A 25,271-nucleotide genomic window follows, 5' to 3' on the forward strand; every position below is an offset into this window, starting at 1 on the left:
GCTAACAGTCCGGCCCTCATTAGTATACGAGATTTCTAAAAGTATTCTCACGAAAACCAGCCTGGTCCCTTTAATTGTGCCTCACCCAGCGTTATCACAGGAGCAATATCTCGCTGTAAAAAAATAGGCACCAGGCTTTACAGTTGTTTAGAACGTGGCTAAAGTCCAAAGCTATGCAATGTAAAACTAGCTTGTTCTGTCGCCACTATATGGAGGTACTAGAGCAATGGCGGCGCCGTCATGAATCTCTAATACAAGTGGCAATTGGGTTTAATCATTAAAAAAAAAAAAAACGGAGCAATTTACACACAATGCAAACACATACAAATATAGGCTGCTGTACTAATGTAGATGCTGCTTGTTCATGGTCATTATTGCAGATGGGATGAAAGATGTTTTATGAGTGGTAAACCCCTCGATAATAGACCAGTGTACTGTAAGTCCAGCCTGCTGCTGAAAGATTGTTAGTTGCATAGAAAATAAACAAATCATCCTTAACCCCAACATCTACACAGTACTGTACATAAACTAAACTGTCTACGACTTCCTAGTAAAGGTGATGAATAAAAAAAAAGTTGTCCTTATAATATCTTTTGTGATTCTTTCTATTCAGAAGCTGCCTATGCCGTATTGCAGCTGATCCACAAAGACTCATTAGAATGACTGGCAAGGGCAACATTGTGACGATTGTGTTTGTTAAATATGTTCCTAATGTATCTTTAACGATGTTATTAATTGAAATGGATATGGCTGTCGGGGTCAGTAACAAATAACAATTATGTGATATGCACTGATACTATTTAATTACCACACCAATTAGTCCGTTTCTATGCAAACTTCTGATTAGCGGTAATGAGACTTCCAGGTCCTCGCGCTCAAAACTCAAAACACCAATAAAAAAGTTATTTTAATTTTGTGATTATATTCATCAGGTCACATTATGAGGGCACAATCTTTTTAATCACTCCCAAATGCCATTTATCACTATTCATCGGCCTCCCCTGATATTCCAGCGGTTTTGATCTTAATCACAGGAGGATGGATATTGCCTTGACTCTGAGTTAATTATCAAAGTGACAGACATTTATGAGGAAGGGCCAAACTCGGAAAAAGTTTGGGAACCTTGTAAAATAGAAATTAATGAATAATTGTTCACAAATCGTATTATTATTCATTAAGAGTAGCTATGGAAAATTGAACCATTTTATTGAAACGTGTTATAATAATATATATTGATCAAAAACAGCCAACATGAAGTGGTATTTATTTAGTCTCTCTTTTCTGCACTCAGTATGTCTGCCTGCTCTGGTATCATATGCCAGTTATCCATGAAGCTCTTCCGAGTTTGAACCTCTTAACCACTGCCTTAATGGAGTCCATTTTCTCCAGTTCAGCTTTACCCAAAAAGCTTCTGGACTACATACAAAGCTTTTTCTTTGTGTTGTCTTCACTTTTTTTGTCATGTTTTTGCTGTGTTTTTGGCGCCTGGTTTGTTGTTTTTCTGTCGTCTGTTTTGCTGCATTCTTGTCACGTGTTTGTTGCATTTTTGTCATTCTATGCAAATGTGTCCATACCATCTTTGCTATGAGATATATAAGATATGCAGACCTTGGAAGCTAAGCAGGGAAGGGCCTGGTCAGTACTTGGATGGGAGACCGTTTGGGAACACCAGGAAGCCTGGCGAATGTTGTGTGTGAGTGAGTGATTGGTGGTGGTCGGAGGGGCCGATGGCGCAGACTGGTTGCCTCGCTTCCATCAGTTGACCTCAGGGCAGCTGTGGCTACAATAGTAGCTTACCACCTCCACGTATGGAGTGAATGAATAATACAATGTAAAGTGTCTTTGAGTGTCCAGAAAAGTATTATTATTATTATTCTATTGATAACTTTTTCATCACTTTTTGTTACTCTTTTGATGCTTTTGTTTGCTGCGTTATCATCCTCATTTACGCTTCGTTTTTGGTGCTATTTTGATTTGGGTCAAGTCAAACTGGAGAAAATGTGCTCGGTTCAGGTAGTAAGAGGTTATAGCCCAGACACCTCCATCCAATTTGTCATTATCCTGTCCATGTTCAAACTCTCCTCCATTATTATGCCCATACTGTACCCCTTATCCTGTCCAAACCACCTTATGAATGCCATCTGATCTTGGAAGCTAAGCAGGGAGGGGTCTGGTTAGTGCCTGAATGGGACACCAGGTAGACTGGATGAATTGAGGGAGTTGTTGGTTGTTGGTTGTCCCTTGTGAAGCACTTTGGGGCGCATACATGTGATATTTCCATCCCATCCACGATCATTGTTGTTCCGATTCGTCTGTCACATTGGTTAACACATTTCCCCACACCAAATGAGACATTGGACAATAGACTTTTGTTCATTTTCTAAAAGTACATTCACACACCATCTTTGGCATTGTATCCTCTACGTCACTTTCGGTCTGTTTTGACGCTAAAAACATAAGGGCTGAGGAGCGATGGAGGAAAAGTAGCAGGGCATAAAAGGATGGAAGAATAGAGTGGGAGAGCGAGACGGAAGTGGCTCTCCACGGATGGCTTGTCATTTGAGGTGAGACTGAAGCGAACAGAGGTAAACAATGGATGTTTGGTAAAAGGCAGAAGCAGTCAGTCAGGCAGTAATATAAAAGAGAAGAGAGAGAGAGGAGGGGAAAAACAGCCGCTGGTCTGTCTGAAGGGAAGCTGCCAGACTCCATTTGTCTGAGCACGCCGCACACTCTGTCACCTGCCATAACTACCCATCAGCCCCCTGGATTCTTCTGCCCCCACCAACCTCTGTAGTTGCGTTTGAAGCTTTTAGTGCGTGCGCCTATAGCTTTTGGCGTGTCACATGGCGCCGGCTGGTGTGGGGGCTTGTTTTGCACGATGTTTGAGGGAGACAGAGGTACTGATACCAAATGACAGTTCTGACTGGGTAGTGCTCGTGTCTAGACCTCTCCGAGCGTTAAGTGAAAGAAAAGAAGAAAAGAAAAAACACAGTTTGGTCCGTTGTCTCCACTTTGAACCTCAATGCTACATTAGTTCTTTGCATACTTTTTTTGCTATTCATTTTCTTTAAATGTCGGTCATCTGTCCCGTGTTTCTATCATTGTTTGTTATTGCGGAAATGAGCCATGACAAGGATAAACAAATGATGAAAGAGAGTAGGATTTTCAGATTTGTATCACTCTGTTGCCATACTATAATTACGCGATCTATAGCACACTACAATGATGACGAAACCTTCTGTTGGTCTGTAAATGCAGTAAATTAAAATAACTGCCTTGTATAAAATTGCTCTCTCAAAATGGCTGTAGCGAATGTCTTGAAATAGGCCTCTGTCTCTTTAAGAACCTCTGACCCTTTCCGACACGCCCCCTCCACATGCTGTCTGTGGCATCAGTGGGGAGGGGGCTCTGCTGAGGAGCAGTGGTTGGTTACTGGGCTGGTGACGAAAGCTCGGAGGCGTCTCCGGGAGGTGGGGGCGTTCCTAGGAGGACTCAGGCAAACCTATCCCTAAAATGGCTGCCATCAGAGTTTTTACAGATTACTCAAAAATACGTGAATGTGCCAAGGCAACACTTCAGGCATGTTTTTAATGAGGGAATGACATAATAACATGATGTAAAGCTTGAAATAGTCGATTTTGCATAATACCCCCCCTTTAAAGGAAACGTGCATGTTATTTTTGCTTCATTCGCGCAGTTTTGAGTAATCCCGTTTGCTTCGATCCTTCCCTCTTCTATAACAATCTGTATTTCCTCAATTATGTTGTGTTATAGGCAGAATCTGAAAGCGTTTCTTACATTTGTATAGTCCACAAACCATCACCAGGCCCGTTCTGTGCTCAAAGTGACTTGACCACCGATTGACACCAATTTGTTAGCATGCTGTTGGAGGGAAATGGAGGCTCTTGTGTTGTTTAAAGAAAGTTATTACCTCTGCTGCCAGATGAGGGCATTCCAACAACATTTTAAGAGGCAAAACATACTAGCATCACCCTTTGTGCCCCTTTCGCTGCACAGAAATTATTTCCAGTTGTAATGCATAACATTATCCCGGCTAAAGTGTCCAAAAGCAGGTGGAAGAGTCACAATTGTGCTTGATATGACCAGTTTAAAGAATACATATCAATGCAATGTGCTTCTCAAAATCAATGCCTGTGTGTGTACTGTAGGGCACTGACAGTTACCGCAGTAAATTATAGAGTAATTCCTCCAGCAGCACAAAGCTTCTTACATGAACTTGTGTTGGCCTTGTATATATAAAACATATGATTGTGCTGTTTTGCTGTAAATGTCCGTATGGCATCTGTCATGTGTGATTACTTCCATCTTTATCTTACAGAGAATTCCAAAGCTAAACAAAAAGTGCTGGCTTTACTTGCAGGTTCACGTACTAAATACAATCCAATGTCACTATAAATACAGTCATTGCCTTCCTTTCCGTTTTATCAAGCCCAATGCCGCGCTAACACTGACAGAATGCTGGAACATTTTCAGGTTTCAGGTAAACAGACAGTTTCCACAAAAGCTTCTGTCATGGGGATGGAATGTTTTCTTCTACAATCGCTTCAGCACCTGCACACCTTTATCAGAAATGACAAGGTGTAAAAGTTCTTCCCAGAAACTTTTTTGGTCACCATGACGATTACTGTCACGGTTTCACTGGTTAGCCTAAATAATAACTTATTTTCCCCTCAGTCCAAAGTGTCCATTTTTTTTTTTTTTTGCCCAAGACATAAAAGTGGTACGAAATCGCTTTTACAAAGAACAGTTATCTTCTCGGTTCACGCTGCCTCAGCCGTCCCGCCGCCGCTCGCCCACCTGCTCGTGTTCCGGCGAAGGACGGCGAATTCCAGATGCGTCGCGGACCCATGCAAATCAATCATTTTATTCTGAAAGAGATAATTTATGATGCGCTCAGAGGGTTACGGATCCAATCTCCAGCATGTTCCCACTGTCATGTCCCATGTTTGGGCCTGTCATCAGTCTTCATCAGGCCCGCTGCTTCCACTGCTGCCACCGCCGTCCCCCGAGTCACGATTTATCCCGCAAATAATTGATCGTGACAGGCCGCGCGCAAACAGAGAGGGGGCCGGACGTGATTAATCACTTTGTTCGATTAATTACGCTTGATTATGCATTTTAAAGTGGCAATCGAGAGGCACTTAATGACTCGGCCGGTAGACAACTATTTAGACCTTCACCCGTTGGCCTTGTTTGTGAAAGTACAGTTGATGGAAATGCGGAGCAACTTGGAACATTCTTACAGTAGAAGGTTTTGTAAAAAAAAAAAAAAAGTTCAAGGGTCATGAAATGTTCAATAGCCTGGCCAGTCAGACCACATTCTTTTCCTGGGGACCGAGCTAGCCTGGCCTTAGCTATCCATAAACTCCGGTCAATTTAACCCATGTACATGTGCGAGATTTGCCATAGAACCAGTCTGAAATGTCATCAAGCTAACAAAATAATGTTGGTCAGACCAGGAAAAAGGTGAAAACCCCTCAAAACAAGATACATTTCCTCAATTCAAGTCATTTAGGCCAATGCTTGATATTTACTTTTTGTAGTGTATGATAGCTGCTTCACTCACTCGCATTACATACGTCACGCCCAAACGCTAGCGAAAATCAGATCCAATTGTTTCAAAGGATTTACAGAGCTCAATTGTGAAGGTCTAGACCAGGGGTGTCAAACTCATTTGGGTCGTGGGCCGAAATTTAGCTCCCACGGCGGGTCGTGGGCCACATATAATAGAGAAAAATTTCCAATAAATGTATAATAATAAGCTGTGATTTGGTCAAAGCCCCAAGTTGACTGTAGCTTCATTAAAAACAACGGCTTATACTTGTAATACACTTTACAAGCCTGTGTCACTCCACACTCGGTGGTGGTAAGCTGTTATTGAAGCCACAGCCGCCCTGGGACAGACTGTTCATTTACCACGTGGCTATATAATGTGTTGTTCATATCCTGAGTTCTTATTATGTCAGTGCCCTCTGCTGGACATGTGTGGAACTCTTTCCTTTTTTTTAATTTAATGCCCCCTAGTGGCTGGAATGAGCATTCTTTAAAAAATCATAACTCCGCACAGGAATGGGCTAGAGACTTCCTTTTTTTTTTTATCATCTCGTATGTTTGACACCCCTGGTGTACACCATTGTACGAAACACAATGAGTACGAGGGTGTGGTAAAACCAGGCTAGGATTTATTCGAGTACCTGATGGGCGTGATTGACAAGCAATCAGAGAAAAGCCAGTTATGACGCATGCGGCATGAGTTGTTACCCACAAAATGAGTGGATTTTCGATGGCAAAGGCCAGGAGAGCGGAGACAAATTTCGCTGAATCTTATGGATACAAGGAGCCATTAGTAACTACGGTTCAGTTTTAATTGTAGGAGAAACCAGCAACATGAATGTACAACGGCTGCTTCAATGTCCTTGCACGGAAAAGAAAACAAGAACAAGACGAAGACCAGAACGAAAAGAGGATCTCTTAGAAAACATGAAGCATCTACTTCTTCAGAGGGTGATAATAGAGAGCCTTCAACACTTCATCACTACGCAGGCAAGTACATTTAAGGAAATGTTTTACCAGTGGTTAATTCTGTTCCCCTGTCATGACAACGTGGTCTGAGATTGGATGAGATATGATTATTGGCTGCTAGCAGAGTTCCAGATGGTCCTGCTTTTGAACAAAGAAACAAAAGGCAGGAGTGGCTGGCTGGCTGGCTGGCTGGACAGGCTCATTTTTAAACAGCTCTCCACCCTTTCCAAGTAAATTTGATAATGATGAATGAAGTTTTCCAATCCATCCTGTGTCCCGCCAGAGTTCCATTGTTTATCAAATGTCTTCAAATTCTCTTTTTTTTATTTTGCAAAAGTAGCTCATGGAGGAAAAAAGGTTGGAAACTCTTGCTGATTTTATTTTATTTTTTTACACCAGAGGACATTCAGCTTACATAATTATCCAAGTACAAATGAGACAAAAGTACACTTCACTGTTGGATTCTTATTGCTGAAAATTGCAAAAGGCCCAAGGTGTACCTATACAAACTATATTTTCTCTATAGTGCTTTACTAATAGATTGTGACGAACACAAGGCCGAATGAGTCACACAGACAGCCGTGATATGTGGTTAAAAACCTCCTCTCCCTGTGTCTTACAAATATAAAGCAGGGAGTTGTTGATCGCAGACATGCATCTCAGTCTGAAGTAGAACAGTTGAAATGGATTCAGAGCCCCAGTGTCAAGCTGCTGCTAAAGGAGAGACCACTCCACATGAGCTCAGTGACAGGTCGAAACAGCCATGAGGGTTTATTTTACTTCTACAAAAAATGTCCCGTTGGTTGCCTCTTGTCCAACATTTGTGCTGGTTGCGATCTGGTCGATGGCGCTGTCATGAATTTATTACACAACAAATTCCTTCAAGCTTCATTAGTAAAAGAAGACACAACCAGGATTGTTAAAAGATGCTTGAATGAAGTAAAAATACTACTCCGGTCTATCTTTAATGAGGGCGCAATGTTATAATAAGGTTAGAAGATTTTATATTGAGATTGTCTCCTTTAAAGGGGCTATATCATGCTATTTCAGCCATTCCAAAGTTAAGTATAGGCATTTATATGATATATTGTACCTCTACCATTATGGAGCACTCATTTTTGTGATCAATATAAGTGTTTTCTGGAGGTATTTTTCAAACCCGGAAGACACAACGCTTCGATTCAGTTAACTCCGCCCCCTCTCTCCGCGCATACAACTTTATCGTAATATAAATAAACAGCAATAAGTGAAGTCACTTCACAATGCAGTTATATGGAGTTGACTTCAGCAACACAGCTTCATAAATGGCTAACACACATGCTAATATGCTAACACACAAGCTAACCCGCGTTTGGATTGACTCACCGCTCTGCTCCATCGTTGTTTACATTATGGGACTCGCGTTGGTTATAAAAGTTAATCCACTTTGATTCTGGCGAAGGTTCCCCAAACATCCATCAGAGACAGTCACAGAAAAACAATATTTTGGCTGATAGTCGCTGAATCCCGGAGAAAAAAACAGCTGAGTGGCCTCTTCTTGAAAAAGGTTGAATATAAACTCCTCGTCCTCGTAGCCAAACGCGCTTCTTTTTCTCCGTCCGTGACATTATCGTTAGTTAAGAATAAAAAACAGGTGTGTTCAGAGTAGGTAACGAGCTCCATCTTCACAGCTGCAGCGCAAACATGACTGATCTGTTCAGACGCGATGTGTTTGTTTTGGCCACAGCTGACCTGGAAGCACCTCGGGCACTTCCTTTTTATTTTTTTTTATTTATTTTTTTTCATTTTTTACTCTTTGTTTCTCTATTACGACCGAAATAATGAAAACGCTGTTTTACAAATTAAAATCCGTCCGTAAGCATAGAATTAAGACATTACATTACAGACGTCGAGCACTTCCGTTCCGTTGTTACGACACAACTGAACACTCAGTCGTTCAGGAGGAGAGGGAGGAGCAGCTGCTCAGAGAGCAGGATTCAGGAGGATTACTGAGAGCTGCGTGAATGAAGCCACAAACCACTCTGGGGGTGTTTTTGATAAGGAAATAGCATAACAACATGGCTAAAAGCTCCAAAAAGTCGATTTTGCATGATATAGGACCTTTAAAGCAATACTAAGTAACTTGTTTACCTTAATAAATCCTTTTCGTAGTCCCTCTGGGAATAATACAAGTGTTAATGGGATGATTGGGGGGGTCTTTCATCTCCCCCTGGTGTCTCTGGCCAGAAAACCACACTTGCAGCTTTCCCTGCTCCGACCCGGAGCACCAATGCACACTAATGGAATCACGAAGAAGAAGCTAGCAGGCTAACGGGCAAAGCTAATTGCGAGCTAGCGCCACTTAAATGGTATTTACAGCCAGGTTTGAGTGAAAAAAATGTGTAATTGGATGTACAATATCCCTCTCTCCCTTTGTTTTTTCTGTGAGCATAGTATTTACTCTCACGGACAATTAATGAGTAAAAAACGCAACATGCTATGACACCTGCAGGGGCTCTTTTGGCCTCTAGGGGCATGAGTTACTTGTTTTCGGCTTTAATCATCTTAAAGGATATTTGGACATGGCCCGCAGACAGAGCATGGGGTCACCTCATCAAATCTTAAAACAGGTTTGCTTTTGATCAGAACCTGGCAGTTTTGTGTGTTATACGTTGATGGGGGCAACAAGAAGAGCCCTCAGGCCACTCCACAGAGAAAACCTCCATGTTTCAAACACAACCTGATAGTGCTCATGGCCCTTTTACTGCATAATGGATTTGGATTTGGAGAGTTGGTAAGTTGTGGAAGTTTTTTTTTTTTTTTTTTTCAGAGGTCAACTGAGTGGAGTTTATAGCCACTGCAGCTTTTGACGCATATTAATCATATCCTTTCAATCTTGTTAAACTTTCCTGCGATTAAACCATGCCAGAGTAAAGTGTGGAAATCGTGTTGCCCTATCTGACTTCCTTTTTAAAGTCAGGTAACACAATCCCATTCCCAGTGAAAATTGCAAATCAGATCACATAAGCAGGTCCACAAAAAGCAATTACGATTCAGTGAAACATGTAATTTAATCAGGGGGGAAAAAAATGAAATGTATTAAGGTAAGAGTAGAGTATTCAGCTCTTTTCTCGTGGCCATTATTCAAATAATCCTGCTGTGCAAATGGCTCTTTTGACAAGCACAAACCTGTCCGTACTGATAGGCGTTTGTGAATGACAGGCGGGTAAGTGCCGCTGATTGCCAGTCATGTTGTGAGTCAGTATGTCCAATAACTCCGGTGCCTGGTATATTGTGTGGAGTCTGTGCGTTTCTGTGAAAGGCCAGCTGCAACACTGAACATCAATTAAGCTTGTCTTACAGCAATCCATATCAGTGAAATGTTCTCTTGTTGGACGCGGCGTTTCATCGATTCGATACGAATTACAGCAAATTAAAGGAAAATGGACAACAATGTCGATAGGGAAAACCTTACAAACTTAGAGTAGTTACTAAGGAGTGCACTAACAGCTATTTATTACTATTTTCTTTAGAATGACCCCCATGAGGAAACTTCAGCTGGTCAATATTCTTTGAGGTCTGCCATAGCAATATTTAATGACTGATGCGATATTATTACTGTTGGAAAAATCGAATAAAAAAAGAGTTTCACAATTGTAATACTTTACCTGTCTTGACGTGGGACTGGCACAAGTACTGGCTTGTCAGCGGCTTTGGTTGAATTTCATGACAGTAATACAGTATGATGAATTTGTGACACCACTCAACTGCTATTTCTCATTGAAGCTGTGTGATCTCACGCTGTACCTGAGTGGAGCTCAACCTTTCACTATTCGTGATGCCCAGTATATATCAACAGCTGGCATTAGCGACTCCTACACAGCACGTTTTTCTTTCAAGCTACAAATATTGTGGTATTTTCATCGATTATCATTGTAGTTGTTTTACTTTTCTTCTATATGCTCTGGTAATCTCCTAATCTCATGACCTCCATGGGTGGCGGAGAACCTCTGCCATATCTTATCGTTCTGCTTCATCACATTAAGATAAGATAACATAGGGCTTTATTGATCGCACAATGGAGAAATTCACTTGTTACAACCGTTCTCAAGAAACACTCAACACACAAATATCCATCCATTTTCTTCCACTTTTCCGTTACCGGGTCCCGGGGGCAACTGTTGGAGCTGCCCATAGCACTGTGCGCCAGCCCCTTATGGCTTCTTCTGCAGGTGGTGGGTCGACGGAAGGACGGCCTCATGGTTCTATCCGGGCCTGTTGGTCTCTCTGAACCGCTCTTTGTCTGACCCGTCACGGACTTGTTTGCCATGGGAGACCCTACCCCCGACAACAGAGCTCCCAGGAGCCTTCGGGTGCTCAAACCCCTCCACCACAGTGGCAGTTCCAGGAGGGGAACACGCAAATAGTCAAAAGAGAAAAAACAAGTGCGCAAGTAATAGTAAACAAAGGTATCTTAATGTACAATGAATAGTAAACTTTGACAAAAATGTCAGCATTGCCAGTGCAAAATTTACAGCGCTTGTGACTGATAAAGTAACATTGATACAGAGGTTATTGCACATGGTTTTGCATAGATCAATTATTTTACTGTAGAGTTGTACAGTCTGACAGCAGTGGGGATGAAGGACCTGCTCTTGCGCTCCTTCTGGCCCTGCTGACCAGCTTGTTCAGTCTCTTCCTGTCTCGCTCTGTGCTGCCCGGGGCCCAGCAGACGGAAAGCAGTGGAAAGGAGAGGCTACCGCAGAGTCATCGAAAGTCCTGAGCGGAGACCTTCACACTTCGAAGGACATCAGTCTCCTCTGAAGGTGGAGGCGACTTTGGCCCTTCTTATACAAGGCGTTGGTGTTGTGGGACCAGTCCAGTTTGTTGTTGAGGTGAACACCCAGGTACTCAATGTCCTCCCCTGGATGTTCAACAATGTGAATAAATAAAGCTGAGCATAAAAATCCTGTATTTTTCTTAAATTCCCTAGTCAGGCTTATCTGATTTCATGACTTAATTTTGGCTCCAGATTGCGCACGCACCCCGCTGCATTCTCAATCGAGTGTGTTTTATTGAGTTCATGGCAGGGCAGTGTAACGGCAGCAACAAATTTGTCCCAAACTGGGTCCGGCACAATAAATTAAGAGGTTGTTGAGAGGATCCGGAAAAAGGCTTGCTGAGTCGCTGTCGCCTCCGCTGAGCGTGCCGGACTGCTGATCCAGTGAAGTCTGTGAAGTCGAGTCCTATTCCTCACGAGTGTGTCAGAAGGAGCCAATACTTACCCCCATCACTATGATAGATGGAGGCATAATCACACGCTGACACCCCTGACCAAGGATCGCACCGGCAGAAACACCGGAGTCAGCGCGATTGATCACGCGCTCTTTTTTGGAGGCCGCGCATACTGGCGAGAACTTACTTTGTGACAGTTTTCCGTTGTGAGGTCGGAGGGAGCCAGAAAATCATCGGCGTGACCCACTTCAAAGGCAAGCTGGATGCCGAGTACGAACAGGTGAGGTCAAACGGATTAGGCAAGACTGACCTTTTGTTAGGCGCCTTACATATTGCACGGATACAAGCAGGTGCCAGGTTGGATTCCTTTGATTCCTCTTTGCCTTCAAGATGCACAATGATTATAAACTGTTCATGTCAGAGAGCCGTTCAAAACTCTGATTGGGTCATGATTGAGCCATCTCATGGTCTAACCCCGGAGTGCTGCACACTTCTGACAAATTGCGCCAGTGTCAGAGACGAACTGGCAAAATCCAGACGACATATTTCCCAACATGGAAAATGAAGCACACCTAAACCTTAACCTCAATTCTACATTCCCCAGCTTCAGATTCCAAACATAATGAAAACGCAAACATTGGAACGACAAGCTCCGACGCCCAGAGGCTTTTACTTTGAAATATAGGAACATCTAACGCAATGAAGTGAAGATTCAAAAGATTATCGAGATCAAAATGACTGTTGTAGATCATTTTTGTTCGACAATCTTTATTGATCCATCAGTCAGGCTTCATATCTCCTCTGCACTAAAGCGATCCAAGCCTTTTAGTCAAAAAATGTCTCCCTGCTCTTCAGAAGCCCTCATTTCCAATAGAAGCCAATTCCAAACTAATGATTTTTTTTTTTTTAGAAAAGCGAGCGTTGGAGTTTAATCTAGGCCAGTGTTTTGCACTTGTGGGTTTGCGAATCATGGTGTATTAGGTATATCTGTAGATAATAAGCCTGAACACATATGGGAAAAGCTTTGGTGTATGACTCATAATACATAGGTATGTCCTACCCATGAAACTAATGTGTACACACAGTTAACCTGCTGCTTATTTCGCATCTAATAGCCACTAAACCCATACTTTTAATATGTCAATGATGGAACAAACACATATACTATATAAATGTCATGAAATCAACATTCTTGTGTAAAAACGAGAGATTTGTCATCCAGGTGGTTAATTCAGTCATGTATGCATTAACTAACATTTCACTCTCCATCCAGAGAGCATCCTCAGGCCAGTTTTTTGTGATCTATAGGTTCTGCATGACAGGATTGCAGTAACAGAGTAAAGCTTTACTTACAGCCATATAATACAAAATCCATAAACGTTTACATTTATGTTTGGGTGGATGGGCACTATTGGGGAAATGACTTATGAAAAAAGCAATATAAAACTCCTCTTAGATACCCAATAAATCTGATCATCTGGAATCAGTGGTTGGAGGGTAAATACTATCTCGTCTGGCCCAGTGTAAATAAAAGACTATTTCAAACCGTGTCAGATCTAATCTCAGACAGAGCCCATTGTTCAGCAGGGAACAGATAAAAGTGTCGGGTGAATTTGCATGAATTTCCAATGTCTCTTACAGGGGTGCGTCGAGATAAAATGATTGCGGTGTGAGATAAGAGTTTGTGCTGGAGATGAATGCAGTGTATGTTCACACACGGGCACGCCTAAAACATGCCATGGAAATAGTTTTGCGAGTACATGCTACTGTTTAAGCACAACTGCCAACATCAGCTATTTCAAAAAGCCCCATTGTTGGCCTAATTTCAAACCCAGATAAAACAAAAAAATAATATACAGTAGCATTGATGGAAAAGGCTGTTGTTTTAAAAGCCTTCTGGTTACTTCTGGCACTATGATGGGTTTTTGGGGTGAACGCAGTTGGTGAACAGAGAAAAGAATGAGGAGCCATCCTCGATAACAGTGGACACCGCCTACACGACGCTGTGGCCGCTCAGAGATGATCGATTCCTCCCCATGCGCTGTAAAACTGAGAGGTTCAAGAGGCCGTTTGTCCCGGCCGCCACAAGACTGTACAATGGACCTTGTTAATGTGTGATTTTTATTACTATTGATGCTAGCTTTTTAACTTATTTTTATGGATGACGTTATTGTATTGAGATCTATCTATCTATCTATCTATCTATCTATCTATCTATCTATCTATCTATCTATCTATCTATCTATCTATCTATCTATCTATCTATCTATCTATCTGTCTATCTGTTGTTTGCAACATTCAAAGTAATAATTATGGCCCATTTTATGCATCCATCCATCCATCCATCCATCCATTTTCTTCCGCTTTATCCGGGGCCGGGTCGCGGGGGCAGCAGTCTCAGCAGAGATGCCCAGACTTCCCGATCCACACATAACTCCTCCAGCTGTTCTGGGGGGACCCCGAGGCGACACCAGGCCAGCTCGGAGACATAGTCCCACCAGCGTGTACTGGGCCTTCCACGAGGTCTTGTCCCAATCGGACATGCCAGGAGCACCTCCCGTGAGAGGCGACCAGGAGGCATCCAAAACAGATGCCCTAGTCACCTCAGCTGTCTCCTTTCGACGTGAAGGAGCAGCGACTCTACTCCAAGCTCCACCTGGGTAACTGAGCTCCTCACCCGATCTCGAAGGGTGCGCCCAGCCATCCTGCGAAGGAAACTCATTTCAGCCGCTTGTAGTGGCGATCTTGTCCCTTCGGTCATTACCTAAATCTCGTGACCATAGGTGAGGATGGGAACGTAGATCGATCGGTAAGAGAGCTTTGACCCCCGACTCAGCTCCCTCTTCACCACAACAGTCTGATACAGCGACCTCATCGCTGCTGATGCCGCACCGATCCATCTATCGATCTCAAGGTCCATCCGTCCCTCACTCGTGAACAAGACCCCGAGATACTTGAATTCCTCCACTCGAGGCAAGGACTCCTCATATACTAATCCATCATATATATATCATATAATGTAGGCTCACATTTAAAATGCCAGCTTAGTTTAAAATACAATATAGTGGCTTATTTCCATTTCCTCGGTTTTAACTTACTTTCAGGCAAAGCTCAGTGTTTATGCGTTTTATCTGCACCTCAAGAAACATCACACCAGCTGTGGGTCTGTCCTCTCCTCGCTCCTCCCGCCCTCCTCTGTATTTCTCTCTACTGCTCGGCTCATCCTCCTCGTGTATCCAAGGTCTGAAGCAAACGTGCTTTCGGTCCCCGGAGTGTTAAATCGCAGTTGATTCCGTGTGAATGAGTCCATGTGAGAGCTAAAAGCCAGGCTGTGCGATGGGTCGTGGTGTGCGGTGATAGTGGAAAGACTGTCCCAGCTTTAGCTCGATCATATCGGCTGAATATACCCAGAAGAGGCGCGGGCAAAACTTTATCCTGGAGCACTAAAAGTTTTTTTGTTTTGCCCAGTGCTTTGACAGGTGTAACACCTTACCGAGCAGATTTTCTCCAGTTTTACCCCAATCTAGAAGCTCCTCGGCTGGAGCTTACAGCCTGTAGGCCAGTGCAAGGCTTAATTTGAAAGCTAAGACCTACAGAACTGATCTAAGCCTCTTCCTTGTTTCTGTTATCACCTTTTAGTCATTTTTGTTTTTAGCATCTTCTTGATGCATTTTTGTCACGTTTTCGTCAAGTTTTTGTTACAATTTTATTTTATTTTTTCAGGCTTTTTATATGTCTTGGTGATGAAAACACAACCAAAAGGGCCGGAAACATGACAATGTTGACATGACATGACGATTCCCACCAGGGACACGGCCTTTCTGTGTGGAGTTTGCATGGTCCCCCGTGTCTGTGTAGGTTTCCTCCGGGTACTCCGGTTTCCTCTACCACTAAAAACATGTACTGGGCAGGTGTTTCTGACCATTAGCCTGGCTCCACATCATGCTCCTACAGGTTGCCCCAGCGGCATTGAGGATGGGTCAAATGCAGAGAATGAATTTCCCTACTGGGATTAATAAAGTATACCTTAACCTTAATCATAACGAGCAAGAGGCTTCGATTAGTTTTGTGGGTCTTAGCTTTTAAATGAGGCGATAAATAGGCTGTAAACTCGAGTCCAGAAGCTTTTATTTGGGTAAAGCCGAACTGGAGAAAATGCACTTGGTTAAGATGGGGGTTAAAGTTCACTGTGACATTAATGGTGTACAGTGAAGTGCAGAATAAAAAAAATTACAGGCCACGAGCATCAACGCACAACGGCCACACAGTCTGTTAGAGCCCTTGTTCATAGTGGACAAACTCAAATATACGTCCTATTCTGTAGAATGACCATTTTTGTTTCCTTTGTTTAGTGTCCAGATACCAAGCAGTGTGCCCTCTGCTGCCAAGTACGACATCTAAAAACATCTTCAATACTAGGGATACTTTAAGTCATACGGTTATATATGTCTTTTACAGTACTAATCTATCCGTCGATGTTGTGCAAGACGGTTTGGCGCATTCGGACAGACGGGTGGAGGACATGCCGCTCGCTCTTTGTCAAAATGTCAGCCTGGTGAACTTTCACTCCACATTCTGGAGTCTCACCGGAGATTTAAGAGCAAAGAGTCACTCAAATAACGACGCTATGCAACGTGACCTGCAGTCCCAGACAAGAGCTAATCAAAGTTGTAATCCTTAGAAGTTCAGAAAAGTAAACTCCATCCGGCACCAAAAATACTTGGACTTGGAAAGAAGAAAATGCCGTAGGTGTGAGAATGTGCTTTGTCAAACACAGGACTTGGCCTTAAAACAAAGAACATAAATGCGCTGTACAAGGGTAGAAAGAAGAAGCACAAGCTAAAATAAACCATCATTTATAACCTTTAATTCCATCTCGGTTCTAAACCACGCTCAGTCCTGTCTAATAAGTTACAAAGCTATTGGTGAAACGAGGTCTGAGAGTAATGGGTGCTTTGTTCTGCTTAGACTTTGCACAAGCGCAGGGGGGTGGAGGGGGGTGAGGGGATGGCGCTTACCGTCAGCAGATTGAAACATTTCAGATAAATATTTTAAGTCCAGAGGGAGAAATGCCCACAGAGATCGATTTGAGATAGCAAAGCAGAATTCCTACAGGGGCCACTTTGTGCAGAAGACGTGGGGCCGGTTTCACAAAGATAGACATTGGCAGAGGCTTAGATCTCTGTGTTAGTCAGACTTCAGAGGGACGGCTAAATTCGTCCGTTGAACGAGGCTCTTTAGTGCTTGTCTATCATGCAACTTGACATATTGCAGTGTGTGATGAGTAACAAAAGTACAAAAGAAAGATAAAAAAACATAGCAAACATCAGACAAGATATGAGAGTGAACTTAAATGCAACGTTTTAATAGTTGGGATGTAATGAACAAGACGGATTGTTGCGGAACTGTTTGGAACTTCCTACTTCAAATGTGAGTTCATTTAACAGAAAGCTTCGAAGGATTTCTTCTGTAAATAAGAAGCAAATAAACTTCTTCAGCAGTAAATATGTTTAAGGTTTAGTTAACAGCGTTGAATAGCACAATTTGAAAGCTAAAAATTGCAGTCTATAATGTGTGCTAAATGCTGTTTCTGAGTGGGAGGAGAACATAGACAGAGTCTTGACTCTTTCCTGCTCCCTGTATATTAGAAGCTTATGTATTACACCCACATTGTTACATTATATGTAGTTACCCTATTTGCTTAGGGCAAACAACTGAATTTCTAACACCTGGGAGAATTTAAACTGTGTAAATGTATTTTAATGTAATTTAAAATGTATTTGTTGTTTATAATGTATTCAAATGTTAAGAATTATTTACATTTGTCTCAAGGTTTTGTTGTGCCCGGATATATAATTCCAGAAAATCTACAAATCCTGAATACTCATGCAAGTTCAGAAGAAACACATATTGACACGGTTTACTTAATTGTGGTACGTATGGGCCTCTAAACAAAAGTGTCATCATCAAATGTATCATCAAATACAAGAAATTAAAGAGGAAAATCGACTTCTTAACATGGTGAAATGTTTCCCTCATCAGAAACATAACTGTTGTTTTTTTGAGTCATTCTTGCACGTTTGCCTAACCTTTGAATCCCTGGCAGCAGCTACTCAAAGAGTTGTGATGCCTGCCTCATTTTTTGTTTTTTTCATTGTTCCGTCATTTGGCCCTGAGCTCCTTCTGGGGCCTTATGTAACCAGGAAGCTCTCTGCGGACCTCCCGCACCCGAAGCACAACTCGCCTCTCTTTTGCAGTAAGAGCAGCAAGATTGTAGCACCAATGTTTTAAAGCAGTACTAAGTAACTTGTTAACCTTAATAACTCCTTTTCGTAGTCCCTCTGGGGTAATATAAGTGTTGATGGGATGATTGGGGGGTCTGTCATCTCCCCCTGAGGTCTGGCCAGAAAACCACAATTGCAACTTTCCTGCCACTGTGTGCACCAATACACACTAATAGAATCACGAAGAAGAAGCTAACAGGCTAACGGGCAAAGGTAACTGTGGGCTAGCGCTACTTTAACAGTATTTACAGCCAAGTTTGAGTGAAAAAAAAAGATCTTCATTGTGTAATTCGATGTACAATATCCCTCTCTCCCTTTGCCTTTTCTGTCAGCGTAGTATTTACTCTCACGGACAATTAATGAGTAAAAAACCATAACATGCTACGACACCTGCAGTGGCGCTTATGGCCTCTAGGGGCATGAGTTACTTAGTACTGCTTTGAGTGAGCTACATTAGTCAGAGAGTTAGAGTGATTTTGATGGAGGAAGGATGGTTTTAAAGGAATAAAAGCAATGTCACGTAAGTATGTATGTAAGTTAGTAAAGTTATTTATATACTGTAGCACCATTCACAGAAAGAGAAGTACTTCACAAAATGACAATACAAATACAAACAAACAGAGAGCAGTTATAGTCACAAAACATGATGGTCATAAAACAACCCTTAATCTACTGCACTCAAAACGCTTTCCAAAACAAGTACGTTTTTAGTTTGCCCTTAAAAACATCAAGACAAACATACAGGAGGCGTTGCCGTGACAGCCTTGAAGGATCAATCTCCTCTGATCCTGAAATGAGTACGAGGGACCATGAGAAGAGTTTGATCAGAATCAGGATTGGTTTTATTGTAATCGTTAATGAACAGGTTTACAAACTCGGAATTTTCGTTTGTTCAATCGTGCAACATGAAACATAAAACATATCAAATAGAAGGATGAGATCCAAAGACCTCAGTCTCCGAGAGGGGGTATAGGGACAAAAGAAGTCTCTGATACAGGAGGGAGCCTGACCATGCAAGGCTCCAAAAGTCAGCACCGGAATTTTTAGATGTAAACGAAAAGTGACTGGGAGTCACTGACCTTCACTTCCTCCCAGTCATTGGCTTTTAGAATTGGAGTAATATGAGCCCTTCTGTTGGTGCAGTCCCGCAGAGTCCCGCAGAGTTTTATACCTGCTGGAGACGAGACAAGAAAATAAACTGTTATAGTTGAAGACACAGAAGTGTGGATAATCATTTCAAGATCATCTTTGGACACAACGGTTCTAAGTTCAGAGATTTTCTTCAACTGAAAAAATAAAAAACATTCCTTGTCAGCAGAACATTTCTTTGTCAAAGATAACTCCAAGATTTCTAAGTCTTGCTTTAGCGGACGAGCTCAGGTCACCCAAGTACTGGTGAACCCCTGGAATGGCATCAGGTTCAATCAGCAGAACCTTGTCTGAAGTTAGTCAAGATAAAATAAAGTATACTGAACATTGAATAAGCTATTGTAGATTAAAGCATTTTCTAACCAACCAAATGTAAGATAGTGATCAAGATGTGTTTGAAACGATCACAAACGCTTCCAATAAAGCATTAGACCCCTCTTTTTGAAGTATTTTTGAATACATATACACCAAAGGCAGACTGTTGGCAGCACCGTGCACACAAGTGTCACTAAGCCGCATGTCCTGAAATACAGGCCATGTATGACCTGTATAACATCCTCACATCGTGTGGCGGGGACTTCACACCCGGTAATTATCCACAGTTTTTGCGCAGCCTTTGGAGAGCAGAGTGGGCCTGGGAGGGGAGCGCAGAGACATAGCGCGGGGTTGTGCCATTGCAGACTGCGATAGTGAAAATTACCTTGCTCCTCCGTGGGCCCCGAACATCCAGCAGACCTCATCAGGCAGCAGGTGAGTGCGTCTGCGCATCGCTCCCTCACCGCGGGCCTGTCCTGTATAAATAGAACAGTATGGTGGTGAGAGTCAGATCCCATTTGGTGTGTTGTGTTTCAGAGCACCTCCACGGAGACGGCGGACGCCGGGGCGCACAGGACAAAAGCAAACGGACAACAGGCGACAACAGTAATATAAATGTGCCACTGGAAAAAAGCTGGAAAAGCTACTGGCCAGGACCTTAGCTGCCCTCTGCAAAGACAATGTTTGGCACCGAATTGCCAGCAAGCGGAGAAGGTGAATGAATCATGTAGGAAGCAATAAATTAAAGATTATTTTGCTATTTATAACCAAAACATACTGGTTTTTGCTAGCCAGTTGTGATATATTGTGTATATTTTACTAATACAGTAATATCAAATGGAAATCAGAATGAAACCAATATAATGTGAGTGCAACATGTAGATATATCTCACAAACAAACAAACATCCCTCTCTCTTGGTACAGCTGCGTTTTTTGCCTTTTTCTGGAAACTGCATTTGTGGTTTCTGTGCTCCACATTGTTTTACTAGATGCTTTTGTACATCTTTGTCATGTTGTTTGTGTGGTTCAGCTGACTTTTTTTTTTTTTTTACTCAGAAAGTCCATGGCCCTGAAGAAAGCAGCTTTTTAAAAGTAAACAAACAGCTAGCTAAGAAGCTAAAGACATTTAAGACCTACACATTTCTTTATCTGTAATACTGAAGAGGCAAGAGCCCCCCACACCCGCAGCACAGTGGAGGCGTTACAAGAGACGCTACAGGAAACAAGGAAGGGACAAACGAGGAGGTATCCGGGTGAGACTCACAGCTAAGCCACTCATGCCTTCTATCTCTGCTATTGTTCTGGCTAATGGACGTTCACTGAAGAACAAAACAGATTAACTGCAAAGCTCTTCCCAGAAGATTGCGAAAAACTGTTGTGGAGTGGAGGGAGCTGCACAGGAGGAAGAGGAAGGAGGAGGTGGATGAGCTGACCAGTGCAGGACACCACGCTCTGAAACAGGGACAAACCCAGGATGCACCATTTCAGAGGATCAGAGGAGGCAGAAGGCAGCCAGTCAGGTTTCCCTGACCATGCTGGACAGGTTGGCCCACAGTGGCAGCGCGGCTCAGTCGCAGTGGCTCAGGACTAACACCTGAACACAATTGCATTGTACCGTTGTATAATGACAAATGAAGCACTTACTTACTTATTTAGATTTTTGGTTAGAACATAAAGCAACATATTATCAGAATGACATGGATTTAATTCTTAGCTCTTATTAAATGCTAACATAATCGGTTTTGCGCAATATCTATCAAAACCTTCCATTGTTTGTTGGATACTGCACATTTAGAACCTGAAAGTCATTTTTTTTTATTAATGCTATCAAATTAAATGCACACAGAAAAATGTGGAAGTTACTTTTTTATTATTATTTTTTTTATCTCAGATTCAGTGCTGTTTTCTGGAAACAACTTTCTTTCCCCTGTATATAAGTATACCCTACTTGCTGGCCTTATCACATCAGGCAGAGTGCAGTCCAAAAGTTTGTTCTTAACTCGCGCCTGATTTGATATAAGCTGTGCCTCGCCACTCTGCCTTTATGTGCGGCTGTGGGCCTGAAGGGGTTAAGAATGTCAATCTGCTTCATTAGATATACAGTAGATGCAGGAGAGAACAATAAAGGGCCGGCGGCATCTCAGGGGACCCCACTAAAACATGGATTAGGTGGAGATTATTAAATGTCAGCTCTTAAGACGAATACTTTTACTGCCTCAAAGTAAATCAATACTACTTATCTTTGATAAAAGAGCCTGAGGAGATGTGCCAGCGTGGCAGCCTGACAGCTCCGCTCCCCTCACTGCCTCTCAAAACAAAAAGTGGATGTATACAACGGGAACAAGTCAAATAAAAAGTTTGTTGTTGTTTTTGAACATTTCTAATTAAAAAGTGGAACTGCCCCTTTCTCTGCTTCTTTTGGAGCCCAGTTAAGTTAGGAGGGAAACTTATGTCTTATATGGAAATAATTAACTACCTACACTTCTATGTTCCTATCTGGGCTTGATGTTTGCTTTCTCCTTTGTGTTTTATGCTATAGAAAAGACTTTTTGGGAAGCAGTGTCCAATCAAACCACAATTGGATTTTAAAAATCACATCGAAAAGCAATTATTCACAGCACAGGCTATTTTTGGATTCCCACAAGCTTTTAGCGTGAGTTTGTTCATTTGTTTGTCTATTTGCTGTCGTTTATGTTATTCTTTTTCAAATGGGATCGATCAGCGAAATGGCAGCAGCACTCCAGGAGCTACATGTTACACTACTCCATGCACCTCTGTGTCTAATACCAATCATTTCTCTGCACATCTCGCTTCATGCTGAAAAAAAAAATAAAAAATCAATCTTCTCTAAGGTGTGCCTATTGACATCTGCAAATATTGATAGTAAACAAACCAATACGGCTCTGTCGGTATAGCCGTATGAAGCCTTTTTTCTTTCTGACACTCATCTCCGCGCTTTCAAAAACAAGCTCAGGATGCAATGAGGTGCGCGGGCTCTACTGAAACTGCGAGCGCCTCTATACCCATGTAGGTGTGTGCCTTTGCCCGTGTGTATGGGCAGTGCGTTCTTAGCGGCGCTTCATAATTACAATGTAATATCATGCGTAAGGCAGTGCCCCCGCTGTTGTTTCACTTTCCGCTGCTCTTCCCTTCTATGAATATCAAATGCACTCACGCTGAGAGCTGAAAGCCGCGCAGCTCTCTCCCAGACACACAGGCGCTCTGTTAGTGCGTGAGCGAGAGGGAGGGAGACAGAGAGATGGGCTCTACTTTGGATAGTGCTTTCCTCCTCCAAGCTTTGACAGAAAACTAGCGCCGGGACCTCCATTTTCCAAAATACTCTCAGCATCCCTGTGGTCTGTTGTTAGCCCTGTCCGAACAAGACGAGACAGGGCTACATCCCACTCAGCCAAAGGGGCGGTGTGATATGTCTTATTCATGTCACATAACCGCACAAAGCACAAAGGCGATCTGCCATGCAAGCGCAGGGGCTATATGCCAGAGAGTTGGCATGGCCGAGGCGTCGGGATGCGTGCAGGCGTTCTTGCCAGCGGCGGCGAAACAAGGACATCTGTCAGAGGCTCACTCAAAGGAGCAATTCTTCATCATGCTTATAGGAGATGCTGGTTATATTTACATAAGTTGCCTCCGTGGCTGAGTAGTACTGCTTGTCATCTTTATTGTTTTATTTTTTTTTCCCTCAAGTAACAAACTACAACCGTTGGACACATACTGTATTTTTTGGGGCATTTTCACACTTGTTGGTCGACCGGGCTCGGGTCTGGATCATGTTCACAGGGCACAGTAACAACACCTGCCAGCAGAGGGCAGTATGTCAATGTTGGACACAAACATAGAAGTATATGATAGCTGGGTTTAACAGTGATAAAATAAAGTTCAGCACAGTAATATTGACAAGGGGACAGTAGGGCATGTGTGCTGGTAGAATAGCACTTTTCTGGACACCCAAAGATGCTATATATCGTATTATTCACTCACTCCATATTCAGTGGTGGTAAGCTACTATTACAGCCACACCTGACCCGGGGTAGACTGATGGGTAGACTCACACACATTCACCACATTCAGCTTCCTGGTGTTCCCAAATGATCTCCTATCCAAGACCAACCAGGCCGCACCCTGCTTAGCGTCCGAGACCTGACGGGATCGGGCATCGCAAAGGCGGATGGCCCCTGATAGTGTTTAAAGTTCATTGATGCGATATTGCGATACATCTAGGGTAGTGATGGGTTTTACGGCTCTTTACTGGGAGCCGAGTCTTTGGGACCCGTTCATTTCAAAGAAGCGTTCAGAAGACTGGCTCTTTTGAATATACCGTTTTATTAACCCCAGCCAGATATCTCCCAATATCTAAGTAAGACTATCTACAATGGGCCTGATATTTTTCGCAATGCCTGCTCTATTGTTGGGCTGATTCTTGTGTTTCATTCGGGGGAGTTCTGGGTAAAATTGATTGAAAAAACAATCACCTAAAATTGTCGTTCAATAGAGCCGCTCGATCATGAACGTCACATCATTAATCTAGCGCTAAATGTAACTAATCAGCACTTAATTTACTTGTTTGTAGCCCGACTAACACGCTCATGTTTGATGCACGTACATTTTTATATCTTTATAAAAACAGTTTTTTGTTGTTTTTTGCTTTTTATAGTACTTCTAGACAAACTAGCAATGGCAATCAAATTTCTGTGCCAGCAGAGGGCATATGGAATGGAGTGGAACAGGATAAACAGTTAATAACAGTTGCCCCAAAATGTTTTGAGCTCTGAGAAGGAGATGCATCGAATGGACAGCGTGAGTGAAACAAAACTCCGGATATGTTTTTCATGAAAGGACATCAACATGGTTCATAGCTACAAAACAGTGAATTTTGCATATATATATATATAGTACCACTATTAACAAACTATTAAACTATTAAAAAATAGGCAACTTATTGTTTTGCACATTTTTCTGTATCTGTACGTTGTTTAAAAATGCTTTACATAATGTTACAGAATAGATTTGAAGTGACAATGAACCATTGTCTCTCTATATGAGTATAGGTGTTTCAATTTTTTTTTCTTAATGTACTCTTTTAGATGACACTTGTGAAACGTAAGTGGTGTAAATGTTATTAAGAACTAGTGACTTTATATTCTCATGGCACTGACACAGACCTGGTAATGAAAAACACTGCTATGTCAAGCATTTGAGTTGAGTTTTTTCAACGGCACTTGTCTGTTTTTGCAAATGAACTCTTCATAAGTTTACATTCCACTCCACTTGACTTGTTATTCTTTGCACATCATGTCTATCCACCCCGTAACTCCCCATTCAATGCAGTTTCTTCTTTTTTTGTCAGATTTCAAGGTTTCCTCTCCCTTCGAGATTTTTTATATTTTTTTTCCAAGGGAGCGTTTGACAGATGTTGTCTTTTCAACCTCACACCATAGCCGAGAAGAAAGTGGCCCGTTTTCTTCACTCCTGTGTGTTTATTGAGTAAAGCGCTAATTCAAAGCTACTGCCTGGGGCGGTAATATAAACAGATTATCTATTCAACTCAGGAGTGGGGGCCTCTTTTATCTATGAATCAGAATCGACAAACGCATTCCATTCGTTCTGATGTTCGCTCTGGAGGCAACAAACACGTGCCAACGCAAACATTTTCACACTGATGTTTAAGGCCCTGATAATGTCAATTTACGGCAAATTGGAGCATGTGTTATTTTGTTAAAACGCTGATGGAGAGACAGCGTGGAGCA

This window comes from Gobius niger (genome assembly GCF_951799975.1).
Source record: "Gobius niger genome assembly, chromosome: 4".
Classification (NCBI taxonomy): Eukaryota; Metazoa; Chordata; class Actinopteri; order Gobiiformes; family Gobiidae; genus Gobius; species Gobius niger.